This window comes from Geotrypetes seraphini, chromosome 1, assembly GCF_902459505.1.
Source record: "Geotrypetes seraphini chromosome 1, aGeoSer1.1, whole genome shotgun sequence".
Taxonomy (NCBI): domain Eukaryota; kingdom Metazoa; phylum Chordata; class Amphibia; order Gymnophiona; family Dermophiidae; genus Geotrypetes; species Geotrypetes seraphini.
The window spans coordinates 344,472,399-344,495,896 of record NC_047084.1 but is presented as its reverse complement, the minus strand read 5'-3'; the positions used below and the strand labels follow the sequence as shown (position 1 = coordinate 344,495,896).

The 23,498-nt window shown below is 46.6% G+C and overlaps 1 protein-coding gene across 6 annotated transcripts in view; it reads left to right on the top strand.

Annotated features, from left to right (window-relative positions):
* Positions 1–1,301: 1,301 nt before the first annotated feature.
* Positions 1,302–23,498, top strand: part of LIN54 (lin-54 DREAM MuvB core complex component) — a 227,385-nt gene continuing 205,188 nt past the window's right edge. For 4 of the 6 annotated variants that reach the window (XM_033962735.1, XM_033962717.1, XM_033962711.1 and 1 more), the window contains exon 1: positions 1,371–1,410. The gene's annotated coding sequence lies outside the window, so the exon portion shown is untranslated. Of the gene's footprint in view, positions 1,411–23,498 lie in introns of all 6 variants that reach the window. The other 2 variants (XM_033962745.1, XM_033962726.1) reach the window with 2 other exon arrangements.

Below are 23,498 nucleotides of genomic sequence, written 5' to 3'. Positions count from 1 at the left end.
AAAGCAGGGCATGTCCAAAGTTAATGCAAGATGGGTTCCAAGAATGCTGACACTATGTCAGAAGGCAATGCGGCTTAAGTGCTGTCAGAAGAACTTGGAGATGCTCCATTAAGACAAAGCAATTTTTTTTAATCGTTTGGTGACTGGAAATCCTGAGTTGAAAATGGAGTCAATGCAATGGAAGCACAAGTCATCCCCCACTGCAAAAATGTTCAAGACAGAAGGCAAGTCACAGCAACTGTTTTCTAGGATGGTGAAGGACTTTTGCATCTGGAGTTCATGTCACACAAGATAACCATAACTGGGGAGAGTTACGCCAACACAATGATTGCTTTGCAGGAGTCAATCAATCAAGGAGAAAAGATGAGAAAAACTCAGCAGGCATGCTGCTTCTTCATGACCATGCACTGATTCATGACCATGCACTGATGCACGTCCCAACAATCAGACTTTGAGAATGTAGGTTTCAGCAGCTAATAACCATCCACCTTACAGTCCTGACCTGATTCCCTCAATTATTTCCTGTTCCAAGTTTTGAAGAAATCTCTCTGTGGACAGCGGTTTTCAAGTAAGGAGCCATCAAGGAAGCTGTTATGTCCTGGTTTGAAGGTCAGAAGAATTCTTTTCAAAGGGGTTAAAGTCATTGCAGGAAAAGTGGATGAAGTATATGGAGCTATCAGGGGACCATATTGAAAAAAAAAAAAAAAAAAAAAACAACTTTCTTACGGAGGTAGAAAAATTATTGAATGCCCCTGGTATTACCCGACCCCCACCTTCCATTCAGCCTGTGCCCCCTTCTCTCCTTTTAACATGATACATTCCATCTTGAACCCTCCCTTTCCATGCTCTGGCATCTCTCCTCTTCCCCCCCCCCATGGTGTGGTGTTTTCCTCTTTCCCCACCCCTTCTCCCCTCTCCTTTCCCTATAGGCTGCTGCTTGTACTCTTCGGGCCCCCCCCCTGGCAGCCCGAAGACGCTGCCCCATACACTCTCCCTCTGCTTCAACTTCTCGTCCCCGTAGAGGGCAAGCTTCCGGGCCGCCGGACGCAGCGCATTTAGCCCAAAAATTGTAGGCTGCAGCAGTGGAGTAAAAAGAGATCAGAGCACCTCCCTCCCCCCTCCCCCTTATGAGCTGCTGCTGGGGCGGACCGCCCTCGATACGCCACTGGTTGTGTTTCTTTTGCAGAGGGAGGGGAGGGGTTTGTTTTTTGCCATGGCTGCTGCGTACCGCAGTTGAGTCTCGCTGTCTCGCTGCCTCGCTCTCATGGGCGGGCAGGGAGGGAGGGGGAGGAGGAGGAGGAGGGGGGGGGGATGAGGATGACGATGACGGAGTGAAAATGGCGGATCTTTCGAAATCCAATCCCGGCCCTTGACATACCGAGAGAGCGAGAGAGGGAGGCGGCGGCGAAGGTAACCGGGTCGCTTGGCTCGATGTGGCTTGGGGGCGGTGACGGGTTCAAGCTCTGCCGGGGCTGCTGCGTTTCTAGCGGGGTACTTGGGGGTGGGAGATTGGGGGAAAGAGCCGCGGCCTAACGAGCCCCGCCGTGGACATAGATACACTTTCCCTCACCTCTAGGGAGACGCTGGAAGGAAAGATGCGGGCTGATCTTTCGCCGCTTCCCGGGCTTAATTTTGTCAGCATTTCGACATGACGTTGGAAATCAAAATGACAATATTGAAATTTAAAAATATGTTACTGGGGAAGGCAGTTGCCTTTACTTCATAATTTTTTTAGTTTATTTAGGAGAGCTAACTGCATCTGTGCTCTCATAAACCAGCTTGTTTTGCTTCGGTTTCTCAAAATAGATCGCCATTGGTCTTATCCTGAGTTGTGGTTTCTGGTTCCTTTTGTTTTATGCCAGTTTCTCCAGGTTGACTAGAGTGGAAAGCTTATTTCCTTTTGTTGCATTCATGAACCAGCAACTACTTTTTTCCTTTCTGCACATGAACACTACCTACATCTCCACAATATGCCACCACCAAGACACCCAAACATATGTATTTTGTGCCATAGTGCTATGACAGATCTTAGGGTTATCTAGGCTCCAATTTACAAATGTGCATAAGGAAAACAGTTAATGCATTGCACACCCTCTTATTTGCTACTACTTAAGGTGCCCACTGGTATAGTAAGGGGGAGGGGGCGGTCCACCCCAGGAACAGTCTTTGGAAAAGGCGCAGGCACCTGTCGTCCTCTCAGCCTCCCCTCCTTCATGAACCCCCGCCTTGTGTATACGCCCCTTCCCTCGTACCTCTTTAATTTTTCCTGTGCTATGAACTTGCTGCCTGTGTCAGTGTTGCCTCTCTCTGATGTCATTTCCAGGCCCTGCGCTTAGGCTGTTGCTCTCTCCTGGAAAATTAAGAAGGTAGGGAAAGGGAGGGGAGCACGTGCAGAGGTTGGGAGAGGGGTGCCACTGAAGGTGCCCCAGTCTGTCCATTTTTTTCTTTGAAAGGACAGTAAAAAGATCAATTGTGCAACAGTGAGGAAACCCAGACTGCTGCTACTATTATAATAATAATTTATTTTCTTGTATACCGCCCCACCAGCAGTTCCAGGCAGTTCACAATAGAAGAACTGAAACATTTCAGTTAAAAAATACAATTTAAAAAAACACAACTATTATAATTACTACATCCATTAAATACAGCATCAGATAAAAAGTACATTTAAAATAGAGCCTAATAAAAAATACCTTCTTAAATATCAACATTCTTGTTTATCAAATAGGTGAGTTTTCAATAATTCCCTAAATGTAAGATAAGAATAAGCTTGAACAATCAGCGGACTCATCCAGGAGTTCAACTTCCCCGCCTGATATTCCAATGTCCTATCCAAAAAAGTCTTATAGCGACAGGCCCTTGGGATAGGGAAGAGGAACATACCTGAATTTCTGGTACATTTTAATGAATTAAACAGTTTCAGGTAAGATACTAAATAGAAGGTAATAAACCAAAAAGAGCCTTATAACAGTTACACCCAAACTTAAAAAATACTTTGGCCTCAAAAGGCATTCAATGCAGTCTAGCATAAAAAGGACTAACATGATCATACTTATTAAGATCAAAGATTAAACGGACTGCTACATTCTGAATTAATCAAAGCCTTAATAGAATCTTTTTTGGTAGCCCCAAATAAACAATATTACAATAATCCAGAGTTGACAGTACAGTAGACTGGACCAGCAACCGAAAGGACTCTAGATCAAAATACTTCTTAATGGTTCTCAATTTCCTCAAAATTGCATAGCTTTTTTAAATTAATGAATCCATATGCTTCTTAAAAGTTAAACTACGATCCAGAATTATTCCCAAAATTTTCAAATTTGGCACTATCTCAAAACTTTGACCCTTTATTTGAATAGTTGTTTCATTAATTTTATCGATAGGGCTAGCCAAAAAAACCTTAGTTTTTTCAGAATTAAGCTTTAGTCTGAACTGTAGCATCCACAATTCTACCTTTTCCAAAATGTTAGAGATTTGAGTAATCAATTCATTCGAAACAGCCTTACAGGGGAGCAAAATGGTAATATCATCTGCGTATATATAAAACGTCAGATTTAAATTTTGAAGTAAATACAGTGTTCCCCCGGTTGTTCACGGTCAGCGGTTCGTGGTCCCGGTCATTTGCGGTATTTTCGGACCGTGAACCACCGACAAGGAGAGGGCAGCGGGAGAGGCAGGAGAGAGCAGCTGGAGCGCTGCGACTGCAGGAAATCACTCGTGGTTCGCTCAGACTGCCTCTTCCTGCACTAAGTCGGGCCTTATCCAATCAGGAGCTGCTTTGACACGCAGCTCCTGATTGGATAAGGCCCGACATCGTACAGGAAGAGGCGATCGGAGCGAACTGCGAGTGATTTCCTGCACTTGCGGTGCTCCGGCTGCTCTCCTGCTGCCCTCTCCCGCTGCCCTCTTCAGGCTCCCCTATGAAAAACTGTATTCGTGGTTTTTCGAGATTCACGGGGGTTCCTGGAATGGAACCCCCGCAAATCTTGGGGGAACACTGTATGCCAAGAAAACTAAATAGTGTTGGAGATAAAGGAGAACCCTGCAGAACTCCGCATGAGTTCTTCCAGGAAAAAGAATATTTGTCTTCAGTGAAAACTTCATATGTTCTATGTTTCAGGAACCCACTAAGCCAATTTTTTACATTACCTCTGATCCCAATTGAGTCCAAGCAGCTTAAGAGTAGATCATGATCCACTAAATCAGTAGTCTCAAACTCGCGGCCCGGGAGCCACATGTGGCCTGCCCGGTATTATTTTGAGGCCCGTGGTATGTTTATCATAATCACAAAAGTAAAATAAAACAGTTTAATGATCATATGTCTCTTTAGCTATAAATTACAATATTATTATTAAGACTTAGCCAAAAGGAAAGATTTATAAACTATAAAGAGTTTTACCTCATGCAAAATTGTCATTTCTTTAATAAGACATTAACTATTTTTTATGAGGCCCTTCAAGTACCTACAAATCCAAAATGTGGCCCTGCAAAGGGTTTGAGTTTGAGACCACTGCACTAAATCAAAAGTGCTGCTCAGATCCAACTGCAGGATCAGGGCACCAGTGCCAGTGCTAAATAGAATAGTAAAATGATTTATTAATGATGCTATTACTGTCTCTGTACTATATCCTGAGCGGAACCCTGATTGATAATCATGTAATATGTTAAATTTATCCAAGTATTTTACTAATTCAGCATTTACCAAACCCTCCATTATTTTTTCAAACAATGGAATTCTAGCTATTAATTATTTCCATAGTGTTACCAGACATACACAGTGCTGTAGAGCACTGTTCTTCAATCGCAGGTGTGCGGACGGACCGGTGTCGGTCTGCAGGAAATTTCTGTCGGTCCGCGCAGGGCCGGCAAGATTAAAGTGACCATAGGTCCGTTTTCAGACCTTCTGTCCCATTGTCCCCACACACAGCTTTGGGACAGTGGGACAGGGGATCATTTCCTGTCCCTCCCTCCTTCCTTTCCCCGGGTCTCCTTCTCTTACCACCCTGCTGCTGCTGCTAAAGCCGACAGGAAGTCTTCTTTCCGACGTCAATTCTGACGTCGGAGAGGACGTTCTGGGCCAGCCAATCGCTGCCTGGCTGGCCCAGAACGTCTTCTCCGACTTCAGAATTGACGTCGTAAAGAAGACTTCCTGTCGGCTTTAGCAGCAGCGGCAGGGCAGTAAGAGGAGAAAGGAAGGAGGGAGGCTTTTTTTTTTTTTTTTGGCGGGGCAGGGAGGGAAGGTGGTAGGCAGGAAAGCAGGCAGGCTTTGGCCAGGGAGGGAGAGAGGTAGGCAGGCAGGATGGCTTCGGGGGTGGGGGGTGGGACAAAGTGTGGAAGGCAGTGAGAGGGACATAGGAAGGAGGCACTGAGGGCACTAAAGAGATATGAAGGAGGCACTGGGGGCACTAAAGACAGGAAGAGGCACTAAGGACATGGGAAGGAGGCAATGGGGGCACTAAAGACAGGAAGGGGCACTCACTAAGGACATGAGAAGGAGGCACTGGGGGGCACTAAGGACATGAGAAGGAGGCACTGGGGGGCACTAAGGACATAGGAAGGAAAGAGGGAGGGAATAGAAAAGGACAATTATTGGGCCTGAGTGCAGAAAGAAAGAAATGAAAGAAAGGATACACAGACAGAAGGAAATGTAACCAGAGACTCATGAAATCACCAGACAGCAAAGGTAGGAAAAATGATTTTATTTTCAATTTAGTGATCAAAACGTGTCAGTTTTGAGAATTTATATCTGCTGTCTATAGTTTGCACTATATTTGTCTAGTTTTCTATAGTTACTGAGGTGACTGAGCTCACGGAGATGGGGCGGAAACGGAGTTTTTAAATTTTAGTATTAATAGTTGCTAGTCCACAAAATAATTCTTTTATTTCTGCCGGTCCACGGGTGTAAAAAAGTTGAAAAACACTGCTGTAGAGAGTCATGAAGGAGACAGTCTATGCTTGAAAGAACTTACAATTTGACCCTTTAATTGGCAGATGGTGAAACGGCTGCTTTACATCACTGTTCTTCAACCGCCGGTCCGCAGGAAATTTTTGCCAGTCCGCACAGGGCCGGCGATATTGACTCAATTCAATTTCCTGCCGATCTGCGCAGGGCCGGCAAGATCAACAGCTGAAGTCTGCGCTGGGCCGGAGAGATCTTGGGGAGCCTCCGACAGTGGCTTTCTCCCCTCTCTGCAGCTCTCCTTTACTTCCCAGCACAGCGATTCATGAAGGCAGCCTCGGGGCTTTTGCTGAGTCGCGGCTGCCTCTGATGATGCAACTTCCTCTTTCCTCAGAGGTGGCGCGACCCAACAAAGGACCCGAGGCTGCCTTCCTGAATCGCTGCGCTGGGAAGTAAGGAGAGTTGCTGGGAGGGGAGAAAGCCACTATTGGAGTCTGGGAAGCTGTTGGGCAAGGGGAAATAGGGGCAGCTGCTACTGGAGAGGGAGAAGGAAAGATGCTGCTGGGAGGGGAGGAGGGAAAGGAATCTAGGAAGCTGCTGGGCAAGGGAAAAAAAGGGACAGCTGCTACTGGACATGGAGGGAAGGAGAAGGAGAGATGCTGCTGGGAGGGGAGGAGGGAAATGAGTCTGGGAAACTGCTGGGCAAGGGAAAAAAAGGGATAGCTGCTACTGGACCTGAAGGGAAGCTGCTGGGCAAGGGAAAAAAAGGGACAGCTGCTACTAGAGAGGGAGAAAAAGAGATGCTGCTGGGAGGGGAGGAGGGAAAGGAGTCTGGGAAACTGCTGGGCAAGGGAAAAAAAGGGATAGTTGCTACTGGACCTGAAGGGAAGCTGCTGGGCAAGGGAAAAAAGAGACAGCTGCTACTGGAGAGGGAGAAGAAGAGACACTGCTAGGAGGGGAGGACGGAAAGGAGTCTGGGAAGCTGCTGGGCAAGGGAAAAAAAGGGAAAGCTGCTACTGGACCTGAAGGGAAGCTGCTGGGCAAGGGAAAAAAAAGGACAGCTGCTACTGGCCCTGCAGGGAAGCTGCTGGGCAAGGGTAAAAAAGGGACAGCTGCTACTCGAGAGGGAGAAGGAGAGATGCTGCTGGGAGGGGAGGAAGGGAAGAGAGTTACCGCTGGACAGGAGGAGGAGGGAAGGGAGAATGAAAAAAAGAAGGAAACAGCTTGCATGGAGATTAGAGGAGGGGAAGGGGAGAGACAGGCATGAGAAAGTAGAGAGATTGATGATAGGAAGGGGTCAGCAAAAAAATAAAGCAGAGAGGGACAACAATGGTAGATCTGGTGTAGGAGAGATAAAAATGAAGAGAGCACTGAAGCTGGAATGAATCATGTAAAAAGGAGAGAGGGAGCACAGGCTGGATGGAAGGGGGAGAGGGCAGACAGTGGATGGAAGGGGCAGACGCTGGAAGGAAGAGAATGTAAAGATGAAAGCAGAAACCAGAGACAACAAAAAAAATAATTTTATTTTTATTTTGTGATTAGAATATATCTGATTTGAAATATGAATTTGAAATGCTAGAGCTGGTGTTAGACATAACTGGGGACTGCAAAGCCCAGGCAATGCTTCTTTAGCTTCCAGCTGGCTTAGGGCACTCTCTGACCAGGGGGCAGTAGCCCTAGTTGCACTCCCCTAAAACTATTCCTGTCATGTGTGACTGCAGTATTCTGTTAGCATGATATTTCTGTGTAGCATTCTGTAATAATTTGGCTTGTTCCGTTTTCTTGATAGTAGAGGGGATATATGTAAGGGGAGGGGAGACAAGGTTTTATTGATCCTTGCTCTGTATTATTTGAATTTATAAAATGACAATTGTACAGAATATTGTTTCTTTTTATACTTTAATAAAATACATTCAATATAAAATCATAACTGAGGTTTATGCGGATGGGATCAGATGGTTTGCGGGGACCGAGCTCGCGGAAATGGGGTTTTTAAATTTTAGTCCTAGTAGTTTGCCGGTCCACAAAATAATTATTTTATTTGTGCCGGTCTATGGATGTAAAAAGGTTGAAAAACACTGCTTTACATAACTTGATGCTGAACGAGAGTAACAGTGCCAAGGAACAGGCATTTGGAGATACAAATCTCCCATAAGAGCCATAGAAAACACATGTTGCTTTTGAGGGTTAAACAGACAAGACAGACAAACAAGATGCCAGGATGGGGGATACAGTTAAGGTGGATGGTTAATCTGCTGGCTAGGGTGGTGAGCAGTGGGGAGTATGGTTATAGATTGAAGACTATTTCAAAAAAGGTGGATTTTCAGTCTGTCTTTAAACAGGGTAAGGGAAGGGAGGGGCATGATAGACAAACTCAGATAGTTTATTCCAGCATCTAGATCAGTGGTCTCAAACTCAAACTCTTTGCAGGGCCACATTTTGGAGTTGTAGGTACTTGGAGGGCTGCAGAAAAAATAGTTAATGTCTTATTAAAGAAAATAAAATTTTGCATGAGGTAAAACTCTATATAGCTTATAAATCTTTCCTTTTGGCTAAGTCTCAATAATAATATTGTAATTTATAGCTGAAGAGACATATGATCAAGAAACTGTTTTATTTTACTTTTGTGATTATGATAAACATACAGAGGGCCTCAAAATAGTACCTGGTGGACCGCGAGTTTGAGACTACTGATCTAGATCATGGGTGTCAAAATCTCTCCTTGAGGGCCGCAATCCAGTCGGGTTTTCAGGATTTTCCTAATGAATATGCATGATATCTATTTGCATATACTGCTTTCATTGTATGCTAATAGATCTCATTCATATTCATTGTGTAAATCCTGAAAACCCGACTGGATTGCGGTTCTCAAAAGGAACAAAGTCTGAAATTGGCAGTGGAGGAGAAGGGTGCAGATAAAAGTAGCTCATCTGAGGAATGGAGTTCTTGGGGAGGTGTATAAAGAGAGAGGAGAGATACTGAGGGGCTACAGCATGAACACACTTGTAGGTTAGTAATAGGAGTTTGAACTGTATGCAGAGGTGGATTGGGACCAGTGAAGTGATTTGAGGAGAGGGGTGAGTGTAGAGAGGTTGGCAGTAGATAAGTTGTGGAGATGAGTTTTGCACTGACTGCAGGGGGAGGGAGGGGTAGTTCAGCAGGAGATCTGTTAGAAGTAAATTGCATTAGTCTAAGCTGAGGTTATATGAGTGTGGACAAAGTTTGGGTAGTGTGCTGAGAAAGGAAGGGGTGAATTTTGGTGATGGTGCAGGAGTCAGTTTGATATCTCGTTTTCCCTTTAGGTCCCTCAATCTTTCCCACAGCAGAGCACTTTTTTATCTTTTGCTCTTCCACTCACTCTATCCACTATACAGCTTTTCTCCTCTCTGATCCAAGGGCTCTTCCCTCTTGCAGAGCAAAGTTCTCTTTCCTCCATCGTACCCTTCCATTCTTTGCCACTGATTTTCATGTGGTCATGGGTTACTGCAGCAAGCCTTTTTACCAGTCCTAGATGATGAGAGGGCAGGTTGTTCCTTGTTTTGGCCTGCACGGTTTGATGACTAGCTCTCCATGCTCTGGGTTACAGAAGCTGATGCAGCACTGCCATCCGCACTTGAGGATCTGGTCAGCATGAGAGTGGTGTATTTATGCTTTGAGCCTGTGGTAATGACAGGAGCAAATGAGCAATGCCTAAATGTTCCAGCCGTGTATGTTGTAAGGGGACTCTGATGTAAGGTGTCCAGTTTGTGCCTTGGTAGAAAACTGGCTGGATCTTAAGAGTTCATCATGGTAATATGTAGAAATAAAATAAAAACATAAAGCCTCCTGAGAAAATTAGAAAATAATGGGATAAGAACATAAGAATAGCCTTACTGGGTCAAACAGAGAGTAGGTTTAAATGGTCAGTATTGTCAATGGAGAAGGGTAGACAATGGGATTCCCCAGGGGTCTGTGCTAGGACTGCTGCTTTTTTATATATTTATTAATGATGTAGAGATCAGAATAACTAGTGAGGTAACTTACATTTGTTGATGAAACAAAGTTAACAAGAGGATTGTGAAAAAGTGCAAGAGGACCCTGGGAAACTGGACATGCAAATGGCAGATATTTAATGTGAGCAAGTGCTAATGATGTGTATGGGAAAGAGGAACCCAAACTATAGCTACATGATGCAAGGTTCCACATTAGGAAAAGGAAAAGGATCTAGGTGTCATTATTGATGATACACTGAAACCCTCAGCAGAGGCCAACCAAACTGGATGTTTTAGCTTCAACTAAAACTGTCTAACCATTTTCAGCAGAAACTGTAGCCGAAACTTATTGCCTGGTTTCAGCTGATACTGAAGTTTGATTGTTTGAATGTGAACCAATGAGGCCCATTGGGGATTATAAGAGCTGCTAAACCACAGGAGATCATGTTTCTCATGTGAGATCTCTCAGAGAGAGATAATGGTTACTGCGGATGGGCAGACTAGATGGGCCATTTGGCCTTTATCTGCCATCATGTTTCTATGATTACCCTCCAGTCCCAGGAAATCTCGTAAGCACTGGCTGACAACTGGGAGAAGCATTTTAGCAAAAACTTTTCAACGAATCTGGCACATTCAGGTTCTCAAGTCAATGCAAATGTAATTAAATATCTGAGACAGGAACTTTGTGAGCACATGTTTAAAAAAAATCATGATTATCTGCTTTTTATGTTTATGTAAACTATGCACAAATAGCAAGATATTTTTTTTTCTATTTTGTATTAAAGGACAAGCATGATATAAATTCTTACTAAAATAGGGTAAAGGAGTCCAAACAGTGATCAACACTACAGACATTATACAAGCCTGATGCACAATCCAGAATAAAAAAGCACAATGATGTTACTGAATGCAAGGACTACATGCTCTGAAAAATTACATAAGAAGTTGCTCCGCTGGGTTAGACCAGAGGTCCATCGCGCCCAGGAGTCCGCACCCGCGGCGGCCCATCAGGTCCATGACCTGACAAGTGGTCCCTGAACTCATCCTATAACCTATCACTACTTCTATCCGTACCCCTCAATCCCCTTATCCTTCAGGAATTTATCCAAACCCGCTTTGAATCCCTGTATTGTGTTCTGTCCAATCACAACCTCCGGGAGTGTGTTCCATGTGTCCACCACTTTCTGGATGAAGAAGAATTTCCTGGCATTGGTTCTAAACCTGTCCCCTTTCAGTTTATCTGAGTGCCCCCTTGTACTTGTTGTTCCCCACAGTCTGAAGAATCTGTCCCTGTCTACCTTATCTATGCCTTTCAGGATCTTAAAAGTTTCTATCATGTCTCCTCTAAGTCTCTGCTTTTCCAGGGAGAGTCTCCGCTTTTCCAGGGAGCAATACATTTCTCAAAACAATTTTTAATATATAAACTTAATTTCATTGTACAAATATCAGTTTCCTGCTATTACTATATAAGCTTGAACAATACTTGTGCTTGAAAATAATCTCTGCAGGTTTTTCTAATAAAATCTAGCTTCTGTACACTACAGGTTTAATTTAAAAGTTTGCATCTTCATCATACGCAATAGAGCCTGGAAATTCTTTAGAATCACCCAAATACTGTAGTATCCAAGCCAGAATGAATATATATATATAAAAAATAAAAAAATAATAAACACCATATTGTATCTCCAAGCAAAATAATCTCTATACACATGGACCTCACCTAAGAACATAAGAATAGCCTTACTGGGTCAGACTAATGGTCCATCAAGCCCAGTAGCCCATTCTAATGGTGGCCAATCCAGGTTTAGCAACCCAAGGTCTAGCAACATTCCATGCTACCGATCCAGGGCAAGCAGTGGCTTCTACCATGTCTTTCTCAATAACAGACTATGGACTTTTCCTCCAGGAACTTGTCCAAACCTTTCTTAAAACCAGCTACGCTATCTGCTCTTACCACAACCTCTGGCAATGCATTCCAGAGCTTAACCATTCTCCGAGTGAAATTTTTTTTTCCTCCTATTGGTTTTAAAAGTGTTTCCCTGTAACTTCATCGAGTGTCCCCCAGTCTTTGTAATTTTTGAGTTTGAGTGAAAAATCAATCCACTTGTACCTATTCTACTCCACTCAGAATTTTGTAGACTTCAATCATATCTCCCCTCGGCTGTCTCTTTTTCAAGCTGAAGAACCCTAACCTTTTTAGTCTTTCCTCATATGAGAGAAGTTACATCCCCTTTATCATCTTGGTCGCTCTTCTTTGAACCTAATGAACCTTGGTCGCTCTTCTTTGAACCTAATGAAAACTGAAACTAAAAGCCCCAGTGCTTTTACAGTGCCTCACTTTACACCACATTTGAAGTGACAGCTGATATCCAGGGAGAATAATTCCTAAAGAGCTTAGCCTAAATTTACAGACTTAAATTCTTGCTAAACTTTTGTATCAAAAGCATTTATTTATAACACTCTATCATAATGGTTCTCAACCCTGTCCTGGAGGACCACCAACCAGTCAGGATTTCAGGATAGCCCTAATGAATATGCATGATAAAAATTTGCATATAATGGAGAAGACGGGCATTCAAATCTGCTCCATCAGGGCTATCCTGAAAACTTGACTGGCTGATGGTCCTCCAGGACAGGGTTGGGAACCACTGCTCTATCATATAAACTACTATGCAAGATCATAACTGCATTATTTGTAACCACATTACACCCCCAAAATTACAGAAAGTAGCTCCTTTCATCCCAGATTATTTTACAATCCCTTGTGATGTAGTTGGGGCAGGAGTATTTCCCAGTTGCTCTTGCCCGTGTCCACTCTAATCTCAAAATGGTTGTCATAACTTCTTGTGGCAGTCTCACAAGCTTGCCACTAGAAACATGATGGCAGATAAAGGCCAAATGGCCCATCTAGTCTGCCCATCCGTAGTAACCATTATCCCAGGACAAGCAGGCATGATATTCTCACATGTGGGTGACGTCATCTACGGAGCCCCGATGCGGACAGCATTTCAAGCAAACTTGATTGAAGATTCAAGCTTGCTGTGCTGCATCACGCATGTGTGCCTCCTGCTCCACTAGAGGGCGCATCCCCTCCTCGTGGTCTCCAGTTCGTTTTTTTCCTCAGTGCTAAGAAGACATGTTTTTTCTTAGCTCTGCCCCAAGTGCCTTCTTTGCACCGCGATTTATTGTTTTTTGCCGTTCAAAGTCGCTGTGCGTATAATTGTTTATTATTCTTCTTCTTCTTCCTACTCATCGTGCTTCATGCGCTTCATTCGCGATCTGGGGGCTCCCGGGTCGTCGCGGCCGCGTGGCCTGATAGGCCGCAGCCGCCTGAATTTTCTATGTCCCGGCCTGTTACGGGCTTTAAAAAGTGCACCAGGTGTGAGCGTCTATTATCAATCACAGACCCGCTTCGCTGGTGCATCCTCTGCCTGGGGGCCGATCATCCGACAGAAACTTGCCCCCGGTGCGCTACCTTCCAACACCGGGCCCGCATGGCGGACCTGTTTGCTGCCGATCAACCCTCGACCTCGGCCTCGAGGTCGGCCCCGGCTTCGGCCCCGGCCTTGACCTCGGCCTCGAGTACCTCGGCCCCGCCTTGGGACTCGACTTCGAAGACCCCGAGCTCTCAGAAGTCTTCGGCTCCGGGTAAGTCCCCTCTTCCTTCCTCAGGTTCCATACCTCTGAAGAAGCCAACCTCGGGGACAATGGCCGGACAAGGGGGGAGTCCCTTACCCACGGCCCCGACGAAGCCCCCGAAGACCTCGGGACGTGCCTCCACCACTCGGAAATGCTCTAACTCGAGATCGCCCCCGGTGGAATGCACCGCGGCCTCGGACATGCCATCGATGCTGTCCGTGCCGGTGTTCCAGGAGCTGCTCCGAGCAATGATCACAACGGAGCTATCCGCTGCCATGGCTCACCTTCAACCGGCCTCAACCTCGACCTCGCGTGCGCCGGACCAGCCTGAGCAACGCGTCGAGACCCCTCGGGGCAAAGTGCACCGTTTTCGCTGCCTCTCTTCTTCCTCGGATTCTTCTCCGAGGCACTCGAGGCGTTCGTCCCCGGCGGAGCTATGCGGGGCGAAATGTAGATCAAAGCCCCTCGACTCCTCGGGCCGCCGACTTTCCAAAAAAGCCCGGAGTTCCCCTCCAACTCGAGGCCGCTCGCCCTCGACTCAATCGGGGGGATCGCTACGGGTTACTGAGCTATCTCTCACTAACCCCAAGCTGATTCTGACTCACCCTCGGTCCGGGGACCCGGTCCGAGGCTCTAGGCTTTCGCCGAGGGAGTTCGGGGAGAGGTCCCCGACCCGACATCGGTCGGTGCCTCTTACCCCGTCATCGTCCCCGAGGGACTCCTCGAGGCGACGCAGGTCCTCGACCCCGGAGCGCTTCCATAGCGCGTCCCCGGTGTCGGATCGAGGGTCCGAGCAAGAACCTCGCTATTCGAGGGAGGTTTCCCCTTCCTTCTTAGCGAAACGGAGGTCTCGTTCACCATCCCCGCAAGGGGCCACGGGATCCCACCGATCTTCCTTCACGAGGTTCGTCCAGGACATGGGACGTGCCCTTGACTTGGACTTACAATCTGACTCGAGGTACTCCAAGGAATACCTGGCGGAGTTGGATATGCCTTCTCCGCCCCAAGAGTCTCTCCGGCTACCGCTGAATCCGGTGCTCCGGCAGACCCTCATCAGGAATCTCGAGACCTCTTACATGGTGACGGCGGTCCCTTCTAAAATGGAGTCTAAGTACCGTACAGTACCCTGCCCGGGGTTTGAGCAACCACAGTTGTCCCACCAATCTTTACTGGTGGAGTCTTCCTTGAAGAAAGCTCACCCCTCTAGGGTGTCCGCGGCGGTCCCTCCGGGACGCGAAGGCAGGACACTGGACAAATTTGGCCGCCGTTTGTATCAGAACTCTATGATGGCCTCTAGAGTCCTGAACTACACGTTCACCTTTTCCTCTTATCTGAAACACCTCATTGGGCTTCTGGGCGCCTTCTCGGTGGATTTACCTGCCCCTCGCCAGGCAGCATTTGGCCTCCTCCTAGAGGATTTCTCCAACCTCCGCCTGCACTTGTTCCATGCTGCTTACGACGGCTTTGTACTTTCTTCCAGGGTTGCAGCCTTCGCAGTGGCCATGCGCAGGCTGGTGTGGCTGCGGCTCGTCGATATGGACCCAAACCTTCAAGATCGGTTAGCCAACCTTCCTTGCGTCGGTAAGGAACTCTTTGACGACACTATTGAGGCAGCTACGAAGCGGCTGTCGGAACACTTAAGTTCCTTTGCTTCGCTCGTCCGACAAAAACCTAAACCGCAGGCCTCTCGCCCTTTCCGGGGATTGCCTCGCCGCTACCCCCAGAAGTCTACTCCGGCCTTTTCCAGACCGCCGCCTCGGTGTCCCCAGGCTCACTCTAGGGCTTTACCAAAATCACAGCCTACTGCGCCTGCGAAGCCGTCTCTGTCCTTTTGACGGGAAAAGCGGACGGGGGCTGGCCCCCTCCGCCAGGCCTCCTTCCCATCGAGGGCCGCCTACGAGCCTACTACCCTCGCTGGGAAGCCATAACGTCGGACTCATGGGTCCTTGGCGTGATCTCATCAGGGTACTCACTTAACTTTCGAGAGGTTCCTCCCGACAGCCCACCAAGTGCATGTCCTCCCAATCGAGTGCAGTTGTCCCTCCTCCTCTCCGAGGCACAGGATCTCCTCCGCCTGCGGGCGGTGGAACCGGTCCCCCAAAATCAGAGGGGGTCAGGGGTTTTACTCCCGTTACTTCCTGGTACCGAAGAAGATGGGAGACCTGCGCCCGATTCTGGACTTAAGGCGCCTGAACAAGTTTCTGGTGCGGGAAAAGTTTCGGATGCTTTCCCTTCCGATTTTTTATCCCTTGCTCAACGAGGGCGACTGGCTCTGCTCCCTCGATCTGAAGGAGGTCTACACCCATGTTCCGGTGCACCCTGCTTACCGCAGGTTCCTGCGCTTTCAGGTGGGAGACCTCCACCTGCAATACCGGGTCCTTCCCTTCAGCCTGTCCTCGTCCCCCCGAGTCTTCACGAAGTGCCTCGTAGTGGTTGCGGCTGCCTTGCCCTCCCAGGGCCTGCAAGTATTCCCCTACCTGGACGATTGGCTGATCAAAGCCCTGACCAGGGAGGGGGCTATCTCAGGGACCCGACAGACTATTACTTTTCTTCAGTGTCTGGGGTTCGAGGTAAACTTTCCAAAATTCCAGCTGTGCCCCTCTCAGTCCTTACAATTCATCGGGGCCGTGCTGGACACGGTCCGTCTTCGTTCCTTCCTCCCACCCCAGCGCCGGAAGGCGCTGGTAAGTCTGAGCCGACAAGTCTCGAGATCGACCTCAGTCTTGGCACGACAGATGATGACGCTCCTCGGACATATGGCCTCCACCGTCCACGTCACTCCGCTTGCCCGCCTTCATCTGCGGTTACCGCAGTGGACTTTGGCCTCACAATAGCATCAGGATCGAGACCCGATCAACCGCCACGTGACAGTGACTCCTTCCTTGCAAAGATCACTCCGTTGGTGGGCCGATTCTTCGAATCTTTCCAAGGGTTTGCTCTTTCTCGCTCCTCCACACCACAAGGTCCTCACCACGGACTCGTCGGAGTATGCTTGGGGGGGGCTCATGTGGACGGTCTCCGCACTCAGGGTCTGTGGTCTACAGAGGATCGCCGCTGCCTCATCAACGTGCTGGAGCTTCGGGCCATTTACCTCGCCGCGGTGGCTTTTCAACACCTGCTTCACGACCAGGTGGTTTTCGTCCGCACAGACAACCAGGTGGCGATGTACTATGTAAACAAGCAGGGAGGGACGGGGTCATGGTCCCTCTGCCAAGAGGCTCTGTGGCTCTGGGACTGGGCAGTCTCCCAAAACATCTCCCTTCGAGCAGTTTACATACAGGGAGAACAAAACTGTCTGGCGGACAGGCTCAGCCGCCTCCTCCTGCTACACGAGTGGTCCCTGCATTCTCGGGTCCTGCGACAGGTGTTCGACACGGGGGGACTCCCCAGATAGATCTGTTCGCCTCCCCCGACAATCAAAACTGCCTCTCTTCTGTTCAAGGATATACTCCCCGGACCGTCTCGAGGCCGATGCCTTCCTCCTCGATTGGGAGGGGAAGTTCCTTTATGCGTTCCCGCCGTTTCCTCTGATTCTGAGGACGCTGGTTCATTTGAAATCGGTGAGGGCCACCCTGATCTTGATTGCTCCACGATGGCCCCGCCAGCCTTGGTTTTCCCTACTACTTCAACTCAGTGTCAGGGAACCTCTACTTCTACCTGTCTTTCCCTCTCTGCTATCTCAGAGTCGGGGTTCACTGTTACATCCCAATCTTCAGTCTCTTCATCTGACTGCTTGGTTTCTTTCCCCTTGACTTCCTTCCCGGTATCTCAGTCGGTCAGGGAGGTGCTGGAGGCTTCTCGGAAAGCCTCAACTAGACTCTGCTATTCCCAGAAGTGGACTAGATTCTCGTCCTGGTGCTTCTCTCACAGCCAGGACCCGATGTCGGTCCCTGTGTCTTTGGTTCTGGAGTATTTGCTTCAATTATCTCACTCTGGCCTGAAGACCAATTCCATTCGAGTACATCTTAGTGCGATTGCTGCCTTTCATCAGCCCCTAGAAGGGAAGGCTCTTTCACTCCATCCCTTGGTCTCTCGTTTCATGAAGGGTCTTTTGAATGTCCATCCTCCCCTCAAACCTCCTCTTGTGGTTTGGGATCTTAATGTGGTTTTGGCTCAACTGATGAAACCGCCATTTGAGCCCATGGATAAGTGTCATCTCAAGTTTCTCACTTGGAAAGTGATCTTCCTACTCGCCCTCACTTCTGCTCGGAGGGTTAGTGAACTGCAGGCCTTGGTGGCGGACCCACCTTTCACTGTATTCCATCATGACAAGGTGGTTCTCCGCACTCACCCTAAGTTTTTGCCTAAGGTGGTATCTGATTTTCATCTCAACCAGTCCATTGTTCTGACTGTGTTCTTTCCCAAGCCCCACTCTCATCCTGGAGAGGTGGCGCTCCACACTCTGGACTGCAAGAGGGCGTTGGCTTTTTATCTTCAACGCACTCAGTCTAATCGGACAGTTCCACAATTGTTTTTCTCCTTTGACCCAAATCGGTTGGGTCGCCCAGTTTCCAAGCGCACCTTGTCCAACTGGTTGGCTGCTTGTATTTCTTTTTGCTACACTCAGACTGGTCTCGCGCTGCATGGTCGAGTTACGGGGCATAAAGTCCGAACGATGGCAGCTTCGGTAGCTTTCCTCAGGTCCACGCCTATTGAGGATATCTGCAAGGCTGCCACGTGGTCTTCGGTTCATACTTTCACCTCCCACTACTGCCTGGATACACTGTCAAGGAGCGATGGCCGGTTTGGCCAATCGGTCTTACGTAATCTGTTTTCTTGAATTGCCAACTTCCCTCCGCCCCTTTTTCATTAGCTTGGAGGTCACCCACATGTGAGAATATCATGCCTGCTTGTCCTGGGATAAAGCACAGTTACTTACTGTAACAGGTGTTATCCAGGGACAGCAGGCATATATTCTCACAACCCGCCCACCTCCCCGGCGTTGGCTTCTTTGCTGGATATGTGAACTGGAGACCACGAGGAGGGGATGCGCCCTCTAGTGGAGCAGGAGGCACACATGCGTGATGCAGCACAGCAAGCTTGAATCTTCAGTCAAGTTTGCTTGAAATGCTGTCCGCATCGGGGCTCCGTAGATGACGTCACCCACATGTGAGAATATATGCCTGCTGTCCCTGGATAACACCTGTTACGGTAAGTAACTGTGCTTTACCTCTTTCTCTCTCCTAGAGATCCCAGGCCCTTTTGAATTCAGACAGTCTCTGTCTCCATCATCTCTTCCGGGAGACTGTTCCATGCATCTACCACCTTTCCTTAGATTACTGTGGAGCCTATCACCTCTTAACTTTATCCTATGCCCTCTGATTGCAAAATTTCCTTTCAAATGAAAGAGACTCGACTCATGTGCATTTGGAGGAGCATCTGAGGATCACTCCTGCCCTCACTACATCCCTAGAATGCCAGGGATTGTACGATAGGTTTAAGGAGGGAGGTGGGTCCGTACTGGTGGGCAAAGGGGGAAAGCCACTCCTATTTGGAAAGGTGGGCGAGGGAGATAAAAAGGACAAAATACAAATTTTCAGTTTCCACTGAAAATGCATGGTCACTTTTGGCTGAAACTGAAATCGGACGGAAAATGGATTTTGGGCCAGTTTTGGTGCTGTAACTGAAACTGAAGTTCAGTCAACTTCTAACCTTCTGCTCAGTGGGCAGCAGTGGCTAAAAAAGCAAATAGAATGTTAGAAATTATTGGAAAATAAATGAAAAACAGAGGAGAATATTAAAATGCTTTTGTATCTCTCTATGGTACAACTGTGCCTCAAATACTGTACATCTCAAAAAATATATAGCAGTATTAGAAAAGGTACAGAGAATGGTGACAATGATAAAAGGTATAGAATGACTTCTCTATGAGTAAAGGCTAAAGTGGCTAGGACTCTTCAGCTTGGAGAAGAGTTGACTTAAGGGAGATATAATAATCAAAGAACATTCCTCCCTTGTAAGTATAAATACTTTTCAGAGAAAGCTTTACATATGGTAGGATTTAGCTCAGAGATACGGAGGGGCAATAAAGGGGCGGAACCCTAACCACCTCACCACCCAATCATCGCTTAGTCCTCCACATTTTTTAACCTTTTCTTTACTTATTTTTTATCAATTTGTAATAATGAAAAAGTTTTAAAAGTCAGTATCACTTATAAATAAATCACTTAGCTATATAGCGGTTCTTTGGTTTCAACATGAACACATTTCGATTTCTGCATCAGGAAACCAAATATCTAATCTTTGAACTTCGCTTTCATACCAAGCAGCAGGAAAAGGTGAAAGTCTAAAACAGTAAAGGAAGAAAAGAATTCAACATATGAAACTTTCCACTAACACTTAAACAGAAAACTATAAATCCAAGTTACACACAAAATCTAAGCGATGATTGGGTGGTGAGGTGGTTAGGGTTCCGCCCCTTTATTGCTCCTCCGTATCTCTGAGCTAAATCCTACCATATGTAAAGCTTTCTCTGAAAAGTATTTATACTTACAAGGGAGGAGTGTTCTTTGATTATTATATCATACCTTTCACTCCCTCATTGTCATACCTATGTGGTATTTTTGTTCCCGATATTGGTTTTTTTTTTTTTTATTAAAGAAGAGATATGTCAGGTCTATAAAATACTGAGTGAAGTAGAAGAGGTAGATTTGAATCGTTTGTTTACTCTTTCTAAAAATACTAGGACAAGGGGGCATACGATGAAGCTATTAAGTAGTAGATTTAAAACACACCAGAGAAAATGTTTCTTCACTCAACATGTAATTAAACTCTGGAATTCATTGCCAGAGAATGTGAAAGCAGTTAGCTTAGCAGGGTTTAAATAGGTTTGGATACCTTCCTAAAAGAAAAGTCCATAAGCCATTCTTAAGATGGATTTGGGAAAATCCATTGCATACTGGCTAGCTTCTAGGGATTTAAAATCAAATCTGAAGAAACAGGCATTGTATTCTTTGCACCTCCTGCATGAGTTTTCAAATAAGGCTTCTTCAGGTATATCGGTGACAGAAATAAGAACTCATGCGGGATAGTACTTCTTAGGAAACCAGACGGAGACTATGTAGAAGCGGACTCGGAAAAATCCCAACTGTTAAATGAATACTTCTGCTCAGTCTTCACCCGCGAGGCGCCAGGACTCGGCCCTCAGCTACAGACAAGGGTTGACGCAGATGACCCGTTTAGTAATTTCAAGTTTACACCCAGCGGTGTCTACTGCGAGCTGTCAAAGCTTAAGGTTAACAAGGCAATGGGGCCTGACAACCTACACCTGCTCAGGGAGTTGTGTGATGTCTTGGCGGAACCGCTATCCGCGCTCTTCAATCTCTCCTGTAGTACGGGTAGCGTCCCGTTGGACTGGAAGACGGCTAACGTTATTCCACTCCACAAGAAAGGCTGCAAGATGGAGACAGAAAACTACAGACGGTGAGTCTCACATAGATAAAAAATTTTAATTGTAATTAATTGCACAATTAAAGGTATTATTTATTTATTTTCTACTGCAGCTCTTTGTGATTCTGGCTAAGTTACCTAATCCTCCATTGCCCCATGTATAAAATAAGTAACTGTATTTAATATGTAAACCAGTATATCAAATCCCATCCCCTCTTTCCTTATGGACTGATAATCTCCCTCAATCATATCCAGTATCTCTCCCTATCTCTTCTTACACCCCCGTAAGCAGTAGCAAGCTGTTCTCATGGCTGCTGGAGCTCACTGCCTTGGCCATAGCTTCTACCGGTGCTTCTCCTTTTCCGCTTGCATGTCTTCAGTTCACTCCCTTCATTCCATTTAGTGTTCCCCATCTGCTTCGCCCCACCCCCCACCGACAGTCTACCGGTAGTCTTCTGTTGGTCCCTAGCAGTGGCAACATTGTTCATACACTGCCTGTGGACTGCTCCCAAGTTTCAAGTTTTATTAGTTTTAATATAATGACTATCGACGTGCATCTAGCTGGTTTACAATGCTAAAAAATTTAAAGATTAAAAAAAAGTATATAATAATTATAAGAGGGGGAAGAGTGAACATCAAGTTTGTATTTGTAAATTGTCCTTAAACTTGAAGGTAAAGAGGGGAAGGGGGACTCAATAAATACATCATTAAAAATGGTAAAAGAACAGGGAAGAGGGGGGGATATGACATCAGGAGTGGGGGGGTTGCTTCTTAAAAGCGATTGATGCTAAGTTTTACTAGCTGTTAGAGAGGAAGATTTAAAGGCAGTGATATGCATCTTGAAATAACATTTTTAGTTTAATTTTAAATTTGTTGAGGAAATTTTTGAGACGGAGTTGAGGTGGCATAGCATTTCATAAAGTTGGAGCAACTACAGAGAAGTTAGTTTTCCTGGTGTAGTAGAATTCTTTGATGGAAGGGATGGTCAATAGATTCTGATCTAAGAAGGGCAAAGAGGAATGATGACTTTATCTAGAAAAGATGGAAGACGGGAAAGTTTGATTTTAAAGACTAGCATTAAGATTTTATAAGTGAAGCTTTTCCTTTGGCCTGCTCCACCCATTCATAAACAGGAAGTGATGTCAGAGAAGGCGGATCAGAAGTCCAATAGAAAACCAATAATAAGGTAGACCAGCACAGAGGAGGAATGGAGGTGGAAGAGAGGTGCTGTAACACTTCTACTCTTCAAACAATTTTTAATCACAATTAATAATTAATATATTAATTGCAGAATTAACTGCAATTAACTTGCAGCCCTAAGGCATAAAGATTTGCTTCTGTGTTTTCAGCACTCAGAATTAGCATGAAAACTTTTGTTTAAATGTGGTAATGTTAATTTCTTTGGACAAAACATTAAAATAATACTTTGATTAAAACAAAAATTATTTTTCATCATGATGGAAGTCGTTGTACAACTTGTTCTGAAAAACTGGAAAAATTGGGATAGATTAAACTAGGTTTTTGGTGGTAATCCTTGTGCCAAACTTATAAATTTGAACATATGAGAGCAATACAATTGGGACATTATAAAAAATTTAAGGATGTTTGGGACCCATTGACAAAATTTTGTTAAGATTGATTATTGGATTTAGCCCTTTGATTATATGCATCCAGGATGGGTGGGAGGGGGGTATGTAATTAATTTATTATTGGATTGCAAGGTTGCTTATCTTATTCATTTGCATTATATTAAATGTTTTTACACTTTTAGGAAGGATGGATGGGGAGGGGGTTATGTATTTATTGTATCACTAGTGTTAAAGCCCATTACATTAACGGGTGCTAGAAAGCAGCCCCCTTTCCCTCTCCCCCTCCAGTTCCTCCCTGACTGTCTCTCCATGGCCCCCTTTTGTCTCCCCTCCCCCAAGCAAAGCTGTCTGCCTCCCCCCAAAGCTGCCTGCCTCCCCCAAGCAAAGCTGCCTGCCCAAAGCAGGGGTTATGTATTTATTGTATCACTAGTGTTAAAGCCCATTACATTAACGGATGCTAGAAAGCAGCCCCCTTTCCCTCTCCCCCTCCAGTTCCTCCCTGACTGTCTCTCCATGGCCCCCTTTTGTCTCCCCTCCCCCAAGCAAAGCTGTCTGCCTCCCCTCCCCCAAAGCTGTCTGCCTCCCCCAAGCAAAGCTGCCTGCCTCCCCCTGTCCCTCCCCCCAAAGCAGCCTCCTTTCCCTCTCCCCCTCCAGTTCCTCCCTGACTATCTCTCCGTGGCCCCCCTTCTGTCTTCCCCCCAAGCAAAGCCATATGCCTCGCAGCACACCCCTCCCCCAAAGCAGCCCCCTTTCCCTCTCCCCCTCCTTTGAGAATTTTTACTTGCATGGGACACCTGCAGCACCGGCACCATACCCTCCAGCCGTTCCTCTGAGCGAAACTGCCACCACCGCTCAAATTCCAACAAAACTGCCACCACCTGTTCAAACTCCTTAACGCGCCGCCCGCCTACATGCTGTTGAGGCTGTCGCACACCGTCCCCGCGGTCTGGCCGGCTCCCTTAGTCCCTTGCCGCCCCCTTCCCTTCCCGCGGTCCCGACAAACGTCCT